Genomic DNA, 13858 nt, shown 5'->3' with positions numbered 1-13858 from the left:
ACAACGTTTCTCAAGCGTTTTGTAGTATCACACCCCCCTGGGAGAAAAAATAAAATGATTTCTCCTTAGTGAGAGAAATTAAATACTAAGGAGTAAGATTTTGTTCAGCAGATCTTTCTTGGAGGGCCACAAACTACTGTAATATCTAAGATTATTTCACTCTCTGAAGAACCAAGTATCACCCCCACTGAGAAAGCATGCTATAGAAGAAATCCAACTACAGAAAGGAAAATATAAAGGAAAATGAGATGGGCCTCATACTTTAACATGTCAACATTGATTGTTAAGCACCAAAAATATAGCAAAAGGTGAAATCGCGTTTATATACACTGTCTTGGTCTGTCTTAGGTCTGCCAGAACAAAAATACCACAGACTGGGTAGCTTAAACAACAGAAATTTCTCACAGTTCTGGAGGATGGAGGTCCAAGATCAGGGTGTCAGTACAGTGTGGTGCTTGGTGAGGGCCCTCTTCCTGGTTTGCAGATGGCTGCCTTCTTATTGTGTCCTCATATGCAGGAGAGAGAGCTCTCTAGTCTCTTCATCCTCTCATAAGGGCACCGATTTCAGCATGCAGGCTCCACTCTCATGATCCCATCTAAACTCAATTACCTCCCAAAAGCTCCATCTCCAAATGCCATCACAATGAAAATTAATGCTTCAACAGATGAATTTCGAGAGGACACAAACATTCAGTCCATAGCATCTACTATCTATCAAAATAACCTTATAGGAACAAAAGAGGCATAAATCCACAAAGAAAAAGAATAAAAAAGCTGTCAACAAAATTTAAAGCTGGAATGTGATAACTGACTTGGCAGGCCTGAGAAAGCTAAAAATTAAACATCTTACAAGGGAAAAGAAGACAAAAGAATCAAGCCAATTTGTATTCAGTGTTGGAGAAGCAAAGGATTTGAAGGCATCAGATAGCCCTGAAAGTAAAGGCATGAGTGCAGCTGAAAACAGAACTGATCAAGAGTCATTAAAAAGTAAAACTCGACCCCTGGAACCCCACTTGGCTGTCCCAAGCAGTCATCTACCACCGTGCAATAACGTTAGAGGTCTCGCCCCCTACCCTTCAGAGAGATGATATCAGACAGATTGAAGAAGTAGGGACATTCCTACACAGCAGTTGGTGGGGAGGAAGAGGAAAAAAAAGCAGGTAAGGGAAAGTGTTCATATGAAATGTTTCTTTCCCCTACTTGACTTCCAGAAGGCTAGCACCCAAACTTGCTCCTTCTACTGTCTTCTGCCTGTAAAGAAGATTCTTCTAAGGGAAAATTAAGTAATCCAAGAGAAAAGGTATACAGTAATGATATTTAAGGGTTTCACACCCAGGCACTTAATCAGTATGAAAGTTCTAAACCATGAAGATAAAGAAAAATTTACCTTTCAGAACTGGAAGATATGCTTCACCAAAACGAGGGAGTAACCAAGACAAGTAAGAGGCAACCGAGATCCAGGAAAGCAAACACGAAAAGGACTTCCCAGGATGACAGTAAGAAAAATGCCAGCAGCAGAATTATGAAGATGACTCAAAAGTCTGGATTAGAACAGTATAACAGGATGCTTTAGAAGGGATTTCTCCAGTGGGGTAAAAAGTAGAATGAAAAGATTATCTAAAAGGTTAAACTCATGGATAGGATGTAGGAAGACTTAGCCAGAAATTCAAAGAAAGCCAACCAAAATTTTAATGGACTTTATTGAGATATATACTTAATGTACAATAAACTTTATCCATTTTAAGTGTACAATTCAACGAGTTTTCCCCTTCTATATAACCCATGAAATCACTGCCCCCATCAAGATGAAAATGTTTTCATTTCCATGGCTCCCTAAAGATTCTTCAGGCTCGTCTGCAGAATATCTCTCCCTTTGCCACCAGCTTCCAGAAACCAAGAATCTGCTTTCTTTCACTATGTATTAGTTTGCATTTTTTATATATTTATGTAAATGGAATCAGATAGAATGTACTCTTGTGCCTCACTGCTTTTACTCAGTATAACTAGTATGAGATTCATCGATTTTGTTGTGTCTTACCAGTAATTCATTCTTTTTATTGCTGAGTAAAATTTAATTATACTGGATATAACATATTTTGCTTATTTATTCACCTGTTGATGGACTAGTGGTCCAAGTTTTTGGCTATTCTGAATAAATTTGCTGTGAAAATTCAGGTCTTTACATGGACATACTTTTCATTTCTCTTGACCTAGGAGTGGGATGGCTAATTCATAAAGCTGGTTTCCATTACTTTAAGGAACTGCCCAAAGTAGCTGTACCATTTTACATTCTCACCAGCAGTCTATCAAAGTCCAGCTTCTCCAAATCCTTGCTTGGGTTTATTTCTGGTCTCTAATTTGTGCCATTGATCTAAATGTCTATTCCTACTCCAATAACGCTGTCTTAATTCTTGCTGCTTATTAGTCTTGAAATCATGTGCTCTAAGTCCTCGAACTTTCCTCCCCTTTATAAACTGCTTTGGCTAGTCTAGGTAGTTTGCATTAACACAGATATTTCCAGATACATTTTAGTGCCAGGTTGCATGAATTCCACATTTTCTATAGGTTAATATGGGAAGATGTGATACCTTAAGGATGCTGAGCCTTCTAACCCAAGGACATAATCTCTCTCCAATTATTTAGGCGTTTATCTCAGCAATCTCATGTAGTTTGCAGTTGACAGCACACAGGTACAAGGTACAATGCTAGACTGGTCCCTAAGTACTTTGTTTTTTATGCTATCTATATGGAATTGTTATTAAAATTTTCCTATAGTATATATTTCATAACTGTATATTAACCTTATATTCTATAATCTTGCAGAATTCACTTAGTAGTTCTAATAGCTGTTTATATAATAAACATGAAGGAATCTACAAAACAATGATGTCATCTGCAAGTAGTTTTACTTCTACCCTTCTGATCTTATGCCCTTTTATATCCTTTTTCCTGCCATGTTGAAACGACTAGGATGTCTAGTAGAATGTTAAACTGAAGTGGTAAGGACAGACATTCCTGCCCTGTCCCTAATCTTAGGGAAAAGAGTAAAATATTTCACCATTAAGCATGACGTTAGCTGTGGGTTTTTGTAGATGCCCTTCATTTAGGCGGATGTTCCTTTCTATTTCTAGTTCCCTAAGAAATTTTTTCCCAATCTAAAGGAGAGTTGGATTTTGTCAAATGCTGCTTCTATTACTTGTAGCTACTGAAATTTGTTATGCATTTTTGTCTTGTTTGTTTACATGGTGAATTACAATAACTGATTTAATAATATTAAATTAGTCATGCATTTCTGAGATAAACCCTACTTGCTCATGATGTATAATTCTTTTTATATACTATTGGATTTGAGCTGCTAATATTTTGTAAAAGAATATGTTATCTATGTCCATCAGAGATACAGAGCTGTAATTTTATATTCTTGTAATGTTTTTATCAGGTTTGGGTATCATGGTTATGCCGGCCAGAAGATATGTCTTGGAAGCAGTCTGTGTAAGATTGGGATTATTTCTTTGAATGTATGAAAGGATATACCGGTGAAATCATGTGGGCATGTAATCTTGGTGGAAAGGTACTAACAACTTCAGTTTTTTATTGGTTTATTCAGATTTTCTATTTCTTAAAAGCATTAAATGGGCAAAACTAATCCTGTATTTACCCATACATTTATTTTTTCTGATATGATATTCTTCATTAGTTCCTAAAGATCTGAGTTTGCCTCTGGTGTATTTCTCTTCAGCCTGAAAAACCTCCTTTAGCATTTCTTGTAGTGCAGGCCTGACCACAACAAGTTCTCTTAGTTTTCCTTTATCTAAAAGTACCTTTATTTTGCTTCATTTTTGATGGATACTTTCACTGAATACAGACTTCTGGATTGACAGGTGTTTCTTTTCTTTCATCACATTATAAGATGTCTCCCAGCCTCTTGGGTTTCTAATGAAAAGAGCACGGCAATTTCGATCCCTCTTCTCTGGCTACTTTCAAGATCTTTTATCTTTGGTTTTCAGCAGTCTGACTGTGATGTGCTGTTTTGTGTGTGCTGAGCTTCTTGAATCTGTAAATTTATATTTTTCACCAAATTTGGAATTTTTTTACTAAAATTCTTCAAATTTTTTTCACTTTTTTCCTCCCTCCTCTCAAGACTCTTAAAACCCATTTCATTTGAAAAGAAACACAAAAGTCTAAAAACCTCTCTGTTGTGAAGAATGACTTATTTTGATCTATATTCAAAATCCTGATGATTTTCTCTGTCATCTTTATCTGCTATAAATCCCTTGCAGTGAATGTCTTTTATTTCAGACACATTCTTTTCAGTTCTGACATTCCCATTGGTTCTTATACTTGCTTTTTCTCTGCTCAAACTGCCTACCTTTTCACTCATTACAAGCACATTGTCTTTTACCTCGCATAATCATAAAAGCTGCTTTAAAATCCTTGTCAGATAGTTCCAACATCTGGCTCATCTTGAATTGGGCATTTGTTCACATCTTTTCCCTTGAGAACATGTCACAATTTCCTCTTTGTATGTTGAGTAATTTGGAGTTGATCCTGGACATTGTGGCCTGTGAACTCTGGCTTCTGTTATATTGCTCTGAAAAATGCTGTTTTTGTTTTGCCCACATACCAAGGGGAGTTGACTGAGTAGAGGGATACTAGGGTGGGATGGGAAACTGAGTATCTGGCTATTGCAGACTCATGTGGGTGACCTTCTATTCAGACTCATAGTAGGGAATTCTTCAAAAGCAAAGAGCAGATTTTGATAATGACATTTATTAACCTATTGTCTCTTCTTTGCTGAGGAAGATTAGCCCTAAGCTAACATCTGCGCCCATCTTCCTCTATTTTGAGACCCCCACAGCATGGCTTGATAAGTGGTGCACAGGTCCTCGCCTGGGATCCGAACTGTCGGATCCCAGGCCGCCAAAGCAGAGCATGCAAATTTAACTGCTATACCACCGGGTCGGCCCCACATTGTCTCTCTTTTAATCTACTCTTCTATACTGTTTTGTACTACTAGCACTGGGATGCTGCAAACTACATTTCTCCTCTGGTAGCCTTTCTTTCTTTGGTTCTGCCAATATGGGCAATATGCTAGAGGAAGACTGGAAGCCAGGAAGAAGGTAGAAGAAACTTGTGTTTTTGTTTGCATAATGTTTCCATCAGCAACTGCCCAGCAAAGGTCCTTTGCCCTGGCAGTGGCAGTCAGTTCCAGTCTCCAGCCTCTTTTAGAACTCCCTAAACCAGCCTCATCTAGCTGCCTCGGAGGTACCAGCACCAACTGTGCAAGGGCCACTTCTTACATATGTGACATGCAGCTCCACGTTTCAAATTACTAAGATATTACTACCAACTACACTGAGTATAATCTCGCTTCTAGATGTCTGAGACTCAGTTGCACAGGGCATTTGCTCTAAGCTCCTAAGATGGCAGATGAACAGTGCCTCTCTTCAGAAGTCTGAGCCTCAGCTCCTCGGGTATCCTTTCTCTGATTCTGGAAGCACTCACTAGCCAGGCAGTCCTTTCAACTCAGACGTTTAGCCTCAGTTCCAGGAGGTTCCTGCGATTCTGGTACCAGCAACAGTGGGCAATGCTTTTTCTTCAGAGGTCCAAGTACCAATTCTGCAGAGCTTTCCCACCCACTTCTAGGTTCTGATAACCCAGCCATGTCCCTTTGTTCCTCCAGCCCAAGGAGCAGAAGCTGGTCCTTGCAGCTGTTACCTCTGATTACCTCAATGCTTTTCTTTTATTCTTTTAGTTCTTCCCTTTCTAACGATATCCTACACTAAACATTTTCTGCTAAAATATCTTCAGTTGTTTCTGGTTCCCTGAGTGGCAATCTGATTGATACAATAAGCAGTCCAAAATGGCAAATATTCATTTCATAAAGGAGTAGTATATATCCACTTAAAAACAATAGTTCTGAACGTTGGAAATTTAATTTGACAACTTAATATGTGGGAAGAAAATAAAGAGGTTACAAAAGTATATGTACAATGTGATTCCAATCATGAGGTTGCCTCAACAGCACTTCAGTTTGTACCTATACAAGCATATGTGATTAAAGACTGTCTACATAACTAAACTTTAAGCTCCGAGAGACAAGAGGTCCTGTTTTGCCCACTAGTATATTCCAGACCCTAGGACAGTGGTGTACATTGAACAAACATTTGTTTATTGAATGCTGAGAATGAAATTCAGAAGACTAATGTCCACACAAAAACATGCACACAAATGTTCATAACAGCTTTATTTGAAACAGCCCAAACTGGAAATAACCCAAATGTCCTTCAGTTGGTGAACAAACTGTGGTACATACATGGAATATTACTCAGCAATTTTAAAAAGGAACAAATTACTTACATACTCACCAGCTTAGTCTATCTCAAGGAAGTTATGCTGAGAGAAAAAAGCAATCTCAAAAGGTAAAATAATGTATGATTCTTATTATATAAAATTCTCAAAATGATAATATTATATAATAGTGGGTGCCCGGGGTAGGGATTACAGAGAAGCCTGGAAAGAGAGAGAGATAAGTGTGACTCTAAAGGGGCAGCATGAGGGATCTTTGTGGTGATGAAGCAGTTCTGTATTTTGATTGTAATGGTGGCTACAAGAATCCACACAAGTGATAAAACTGCATAGAAATACACACACACACAAGAACACACAAAACTGGTAAAAATATGAATAAGGTCCAGGGACTGTACCAATGTCAGTTTCCTGGTTTTGATATTATACTATAGCCATGTGAGATCTTACTATCGAGGAAACTGGATGAAGGATAAATGGAATTCCTGTGTTCTATTTTTGCAAGTTTCTGTGAATGCACAATTATTTCAAAACTAAAAGTTTTTTTAAGTGAAAAATAAAAAGAAATTCAACAAAAGGTTAAAAGTGGTTGCCTCTTAGTGCTGGAATTACAAGTAATTTTCTTCTTCAGACTTTCCTATATTTTCTAAGTATTTCATAATGGATAGGCACTACTTTTATAATGACTAAAAAACATTATTTTAAAAGAAGAAAAGGCTGGCTATCTTATTGATCATTGTAACTTAGTCAAATAAAACGGCAACGAAAATACTCGACAGCAGAATCTAGAGCTAATCAAGTAGAAGAGATGTTCTCTTAGTAGTGCATCATGAAAGTCAGTTAAAAATAAATGATTTTAGGCATTCGTCCAATCTGCAGAATCCTGAATTTAGCCTTTCTATGGCTGAACCACTCCCTCTTGGGGATTACGTGAGACTATTATCACTCCTGCAGGCCGATCACACAGTGAGTTCAGAGGCCTTAAAGGAGGCTGCCTGGCTATATTCAGAATCTAAGACAGATGGCATGATCTTGGGAAGTCCTCACAGTGTAGGGAATGAAAACACTGCTTTGAAAATCCAGAAACTACATCTTGTCAGCACCCCAGACACAGGAGACTAAATCAAACCAACCAAGCTTATAAGAGATTTAGGCACATATCAGTGAACATACCATACTGTCAATTTTATGGTTTACAGTAAGGAATAAATGCTATGGTAACTAGACATGTCAATTTTCTGGTAAATGCATTCCTTGTAAGAGTTCCACCCAGAAAAATCAAATATGATCTGAACGTTTCAGCATGGAATCAAAATACGGAGAGTTAGTGGGAAGATTTTTAGTGGCTAGTAAGCATTCCAAGCTCAATCCAATGTTTTCTCCAACTTTCATTTTAAGTCATAGAACTCTGTTCCCCTCCCCCATCCCAAATGGTAACTATAACACTTACGTAGAAAAAAACTGATGAGGATGGGAGTTGGAAAAAAAGGAGAGCCCTACCAACTTGCTTTTTCCCTAAAGATCATAGCTAATTTCACCAAATGACTCAGGTACTTTCACAAAACACTGTGAAAACCACTGGATTAACACATCATTTGAGAATTATACTTTCCATGGAGTCATCTCTTTTCCTGAACTTGCCAGGAAAGTTCAGGAAAGATCTCTTCTTTCAGATACAGTAGCCCAGCCCTTGTAGTTGGGGGATATGTTCCAAGAGCCCCAGTGGATGCCTGAAAGTGCAGATAGTATCGAATCCCTATACATACTATGTTTTTTCCTATACATATATACCTATAATAAAGATTAATTTATAAATTAGGCACAGTAAGAGATTAACAATAATAATAAAATAGAATTATAACAAAATACTATAACAAAAGTCACCACAGATCTTAGCATACAATTTTTTTCTCTCCTTAAGTGGAAAACTTTCACCTTCTCACTTAAAGGAAGCACTTCACAGCTTCTCTTGGCATATCCAAATTGCCAGCATCACTTGCTTTTAGGGCCTTTATTAAGTAATTTTAAAGGTTACTTGAACACAAGGACTGCAATACAGAGACAGTCGGTCTGATAACTAAGAGGCTACTAAGTGACTAATGGGTGGGTAACCCGTACAGCGTGGATCTGCTGGACAAAGGGATGAGTCAGGTCCTGGGCAGGACAGAGCAGGAAGGTATGAGATTTTATCAGACTACTCCGAATGGCACACAATTTAAAACTTATGAGTTGTTTATTTCTAGAACTCTCCATTTAATATTTTAGGACTGCAGTTGACCCTGGGTAACTGACAACATGGAAAGCAAAACCATGGATAAAGGGACACTACTCTATCTGTTTTCCTGTTTGAGGGCTTCCTGTCTGCTGATTTTCTTTAACAACTACCAATTACCAATCGAGGTCTCCCTGGAATAGTTGGTACATACCCACATATAATAGAGAACTCTTCTATTATATGTTAATTTCCAGCCTATCAAAGATCCAGGGATGGTGATGTCGTCTCTTGTGATTTGAGGCAAGTTACTCAAACTATTTTAAGTCCCAATTCCTTATCTATGAAAGTGAGAGTAATAACACTTATTTCACTGGGTTCTTGAGAGGTTTAAGTATCATACTACACATTTTGTATGTGGAAATGTGGAAAGCATTTGAACAATATGGCGCAGCAAACACACTCAAATGTTCTTAGTTATATATATTTGAAAAAATTCTATTTTGTAATTTCTCCAATGGGAAAGAAAATCAGGTTTATAAACTAGATTAATAGCGTATTTTTTTTTACACTAATATAGCTTTGAAACAGCACAACTTTCTCTAAACCCTCCATCTAAATCAACCTACAGGGACTGTTTAACTGTATAAGATAAAAAAACAAACACAGGTGGAAAAAATATAAATTTTAGATAATTTGGCACTAAAAAGCATTTTGTGTTTTACATATATTAAATGATAAGTTAAAGCAGTAGTATTCTTGATCCCAATTTTTAACACTCGGCTTCAGATAAGTATCCCAACTCTACTCAGACTTAGGAAGAACACAGAAATCTTGCTATTGTTTTCTTCATTGCATCTATCACTACCTAGCATCCTATGTTTAGTAAATATAGTAGCCAAAATGCTTGTTAAAAGGAAAATCAAATAAGGTCACTCCTCTGCTCAAGCCCGTCAACAGCCCCCATTACAAAGCTCGACAACTCTCTGACTTGTCTCAGGTCCTTTGGGTGTGCTCCTCCCTCTTCTTAGAATATTCTCCTCCAAATATTTTCACTGTTTTTTAGCTGTTACTTCCTTAAGGACTTGACTCAAGTGAACGCCCATCTACATCTAAAATTTCAACCTCTACCTCTACTCTCACCTCTTTGCACATGATTCTCACTCCATTTACTTGATCAAAAATAAGAAACTACTGCATAGTTAATTAGGTGATCAAAATGATAGGCTGTTGAGTATATGTAAGGACTGGAATACTGAAATACATCTGCTGCTCAGGGCATTCTCAACCCTAAACAACACTAGAGAGAGTGAAAAATACTTTGATTTTCTGTTTTCCATAATAAGGGCATAATACTCTTCCTTGGAAGCAAAGCTGATGCACTGCGTGCCACCATCATGAAGAAGTATGCACTTCTCACACAAAAGTCAGAGGGAAAAATACTTTGCACTTTGTAATGGAAAAAGAAAAACCCAGAGTCACCCTATCTAGCTCTAAGTTCCCCAAATACACAAAAACTCAAGCTTTTCCTATAATTCACTGACTCCCTAAAAAAACTTTATCCTTGACTTCTACAAAGGTGATATCTGAAGCTATTAGATGACCTTTGCAGATACAGTCATATTTTTGAAAAACCAGACTAGCTATAAACTCTATAATCTTATTCTCCTCCTTTAAATATCTACAGTATTTTTACTTGGGGAGCCAGTTCTTCTAAAGTCTATACTCCCTTGCAAACCTTCTTTATAAGTAAATTTCTTTTCTAAATGCTTTGATCTCTGAGTCTTCTTTTGATAACTGCTTATTGGCTCTCCCCACACTTAGCTTTCTTGGCTCTATTACCTAAAAGGTACAGCTTGGGCTCAGAACAGGGCAGGTAGAAAATCCATATATGATAGAGTAATAGCCTTTTTTTAGATAAAATATAGTATAATTAGTTAGTTTTCTACTCTCTCAGTTGTGCTTCCACGAAACTACATGCTACTCAACCTGAACTGGGATATTACCAAAATCTCCCCTGGCATATTCTTTAAAATCTCTTAGTTTATTTCTAAAAATTGCTGAGTTTTTCTGAGTGCCTTATTGTTTACCCTCATGTCCTGATCATAATGATATATATTGCAGATAAAATCATACAAAGTCATCAAGGTCTAAAGATTATCTATCAAAAAAAAAAAAAAAAAAGAAAAACAGAAGCCAAATAGGATACCTATTCCATAGACTATCATATGGCTATTTTAACGAACAAGTTAGTGCATATGAAAAAACTTACATGAAAGATTAACAGTAAATACCTCAACTGTATGATTAGAGCTAACTGTCTTCATTTGCTTACCTACATATTTTCTATAAATCACACATAATACTTTTGTTAAAAGACAAAAAGTTTGTTTTAAAACTATGTAGAACTTGTGCTCAAATATGGTAGACTGAATACATTCATCTCTACTTACTCACCAAACCCCATTTAAATGATAAGAAAAGGCAGTAAAGAAAGGACAAAGAAAATAGGTAAGACAAAGAAAATAAGTAGAAGAGATCAGCAAAAAAGAGATTTCAATCATATTTTAGAAGACAGAAAGCAGATGAGCAAGTTGAAGGTCACAGGTGACCAGGGAAACTTAAGTGTCCAACTGGGGGAGAAGAGGCTAACTAGCAAGGTTATCTGTGCCAAAGAACCACAAAAAGGATAAAAGAATGAGAATCAGTAATTTGAAGCTCCAGGTTCCTCTGAAGCTACAAACAGAAGGACTGATTAAAGGTAAGGAACAATTAGGCCAGCCCTGGTGGCCTAGTGGTTAAGTTCGGAGCACTCTGGCTTTGGCGGCCTGGGTTCGGAGCCCAGGCACGGACCTACACCACTCGTCTGTTAGCAGCTATGCTGTAGTGGCAGCCCATATAAAAAAGAAAAAACCAGAAGACTGGCAAAGGATGTTAGCTCAGGTGAAACTTCCTCAGGAAAAAAGAGTAAGAAACAACCAGAATGCCTAGATATTATCTCTAGAAACAGCCAAATTATCCCTCTAGCAGAAGACTAGAGGTTGTCTATTTGGGTATGTTGAACTAAAGGAACCCCTAAACTAAGGGCTATTAAGCAAAGCTGAAGAAAAGGATACAGTATTTAAAACAGAAAGATTAAGGCACAGTCTATCTTGAGTAAAGATTCCCACACTAACCTGCTACTATTCTCTACCCAAAGCAACCAAGGCTCCTCAGAGACACGGCTAATGCTAGGACTGGGGGAGGTAAGGTACATTACGAACCTCGAAAAATACATAAGAGTACAGTAATGGATTATAATCTATTGAATAAATCAGGAATATATGAGTCCACTCTGTTAACAAATAGGACAAAAAGAAAGGGCTGTGTGTTTTTTTTTTTTTTTTTTTACAGGAGAATGCTGACTGACAAATGTGGAAAGGGTTTGTAGAGTTGGAAAATCACCATTTTGCAACAAATACAGAAAAGTTTGTGTAAGGTGCATATCATAAATGGTTGCTAAATCAAAAAGGAAAAAGTTTAATGAAGAACAGGATTTTTACATGATCTTAAAACATCTCCTCCCAGAGCTTACATTCTAGTTTCAGGAAGAAAAACAGTCACTACAAGCACAAAAACTGGACAATCCCTTGACTGGATGACTGAAATTAATGTCCATATGAGGGGCAGACAGACATCTATGCCTCTAACGTGATACCCTGAGCAGGACGGCCCATCATTTTAGTAACATTTTGCTAAGGATGCATAAGCTGAATCTAATCACAAAGAAACATCAGACACATGACATTCTATAAAATAACTGGCTGGGTTTTTCAAAAATATGAATGTCATGCCAGACAAAGAAAGGCTAGGACCTGCTCCAGGTCAAAAGAAACTAAAGAGACATGACAACTAAGTGCAATATATACTCTGAACTGGATTTTATAATGGAGGGAAAAATATGCTATTAAGATACTGTAGAACATGTGATGAAACTGGAATTTAGACTGTAGAGTAGAAAAAGGTACTATCCCGCCATTTCAGCAGCCCGGGGTTCGTGGGTGCGGACCTACACACACCTCACGAAGCCACGCTGTGGCAGCGTTCCACATACAAAATAGAGGAAGACTGGCACAGACATTAGCTCAGGGACCATCGTCCTCAAGGAAAAAGAGGAAAATTGGCAATGGATGCTTGCTCAGGGCCAATCTTCCTCACCAAAAACAACCCCTCAAAAGTTAAAAATGATATATAAAAACACACCAGGAGGCAACTCTATTTTTTCTTTCCTCACAACAATCCTCTCTGAAAGCTTAATTTCTCTTTAAATTCCATTGTTAAGGGGAGCCAATGTCATCAAACATTTGAGAAAACTTCTAACATTAAAATCAAAGACTAAACACACAGAAGAAGAAAAGAAGAAATTCTGAAGAAACAGTCAATGACGCAAGGATCAAAAGATAAACTTATGCACACATATGCCGTGTGATACATGCACATTCATGTGCACAGAAATATACACAATTTATAACTTCAACCAGGCCCTCTCCCCTGAGCTCCAGACTTTTACTTCACTGCCTGCTCAATATCTTCTCTCGAACGCCTAAAAGGCATCTCAACATATCCAAAACTGACTATGTGAGCTGCTCCCCAACTTCCCCTCTGGTAGGCTTCCACATTTCTGTCAATGGTAACTACCAGTTGCTTAGACCTGAAATCATCCAACTCCTCACTTTTCTCATACCCCATAAGGACTCTATCAGCAAATCTACAAATCTTGTCAGCCATACCTTCAAGATCCATCTAGAATCCAACCACTTCTCATAATATCCACCACTATTGTGCTGGTCCAAGCCACCATCACCTCTCTGCTAGATTATGTGCAATAGCTTCCTAAGGCTGCCTGATTCTGTTTTCCTGCTTTCATGCCTGCCTCCTTACAATCTATTCTTACCACAGCAGCCAAAAGTGATCCTGTTACAGGCTCACCTCACTAAACAAGAAAAAGCTCACATAAGCAACCTCAAACGACACCTAACAGAACTAGAAAAAGAAGAACAAACAAAGCCCAGAGTCAGTAGAAGGAGGGAAATAATAAAAATAAGAGCAGAAATAAACGATATTGAAACAAAAAAGACAATAGAAAGGATCAATGAAACAAAGAGTTGGTTCTTCGAAAAAATTAACAAAATCGACAAACCTTTAGCCAGACTCACCAAGAAAAGAAGAGAGAAATCGCAAATAAAATTAGGAATGAGAGAGGAGAAATCACAACAGATACCAATGAAATACAAGAGATCATAAGAGAATACTATGAAAAACTATATGCCAACAAATTGAACAACCTGGAAGAAATGG

General features: G+C 37.6%; 1 protein-coding gene across 2 annotated transcripts in view; it reads right to left on the bottom strand.

Annotated features, from left to right (window-relative positions):
• Nucleotides 1-13858, bottom strand: part of CERT1 (ceramide transporter 1) — a 109821-nt gene that overhangs the window by 66350 nt on the left and 29613 nt on the right. The gene's annotated exons all lie outside the window — the stretch shown is intronic.

This window comes from Equus quagga, chromosome 7, assembly GCF_021613505.1.
Source record: "Equus quagga isolate Etosha38 chromosome 7, UCLA_HA_Equagga_1.0, whole genome shotgun sequence".
Taxonomy (NCBI): Eukaryota; Metazoa; Chordata; class Mammalia; order Perissodactyla; family Equidae; genus Equus; species Equus quagga.
The sequence above is the reverse complement of the archived record's forward strand: the minus strand, read 5'-3'. Positions and strand labels throughout refer to the sequence as shown.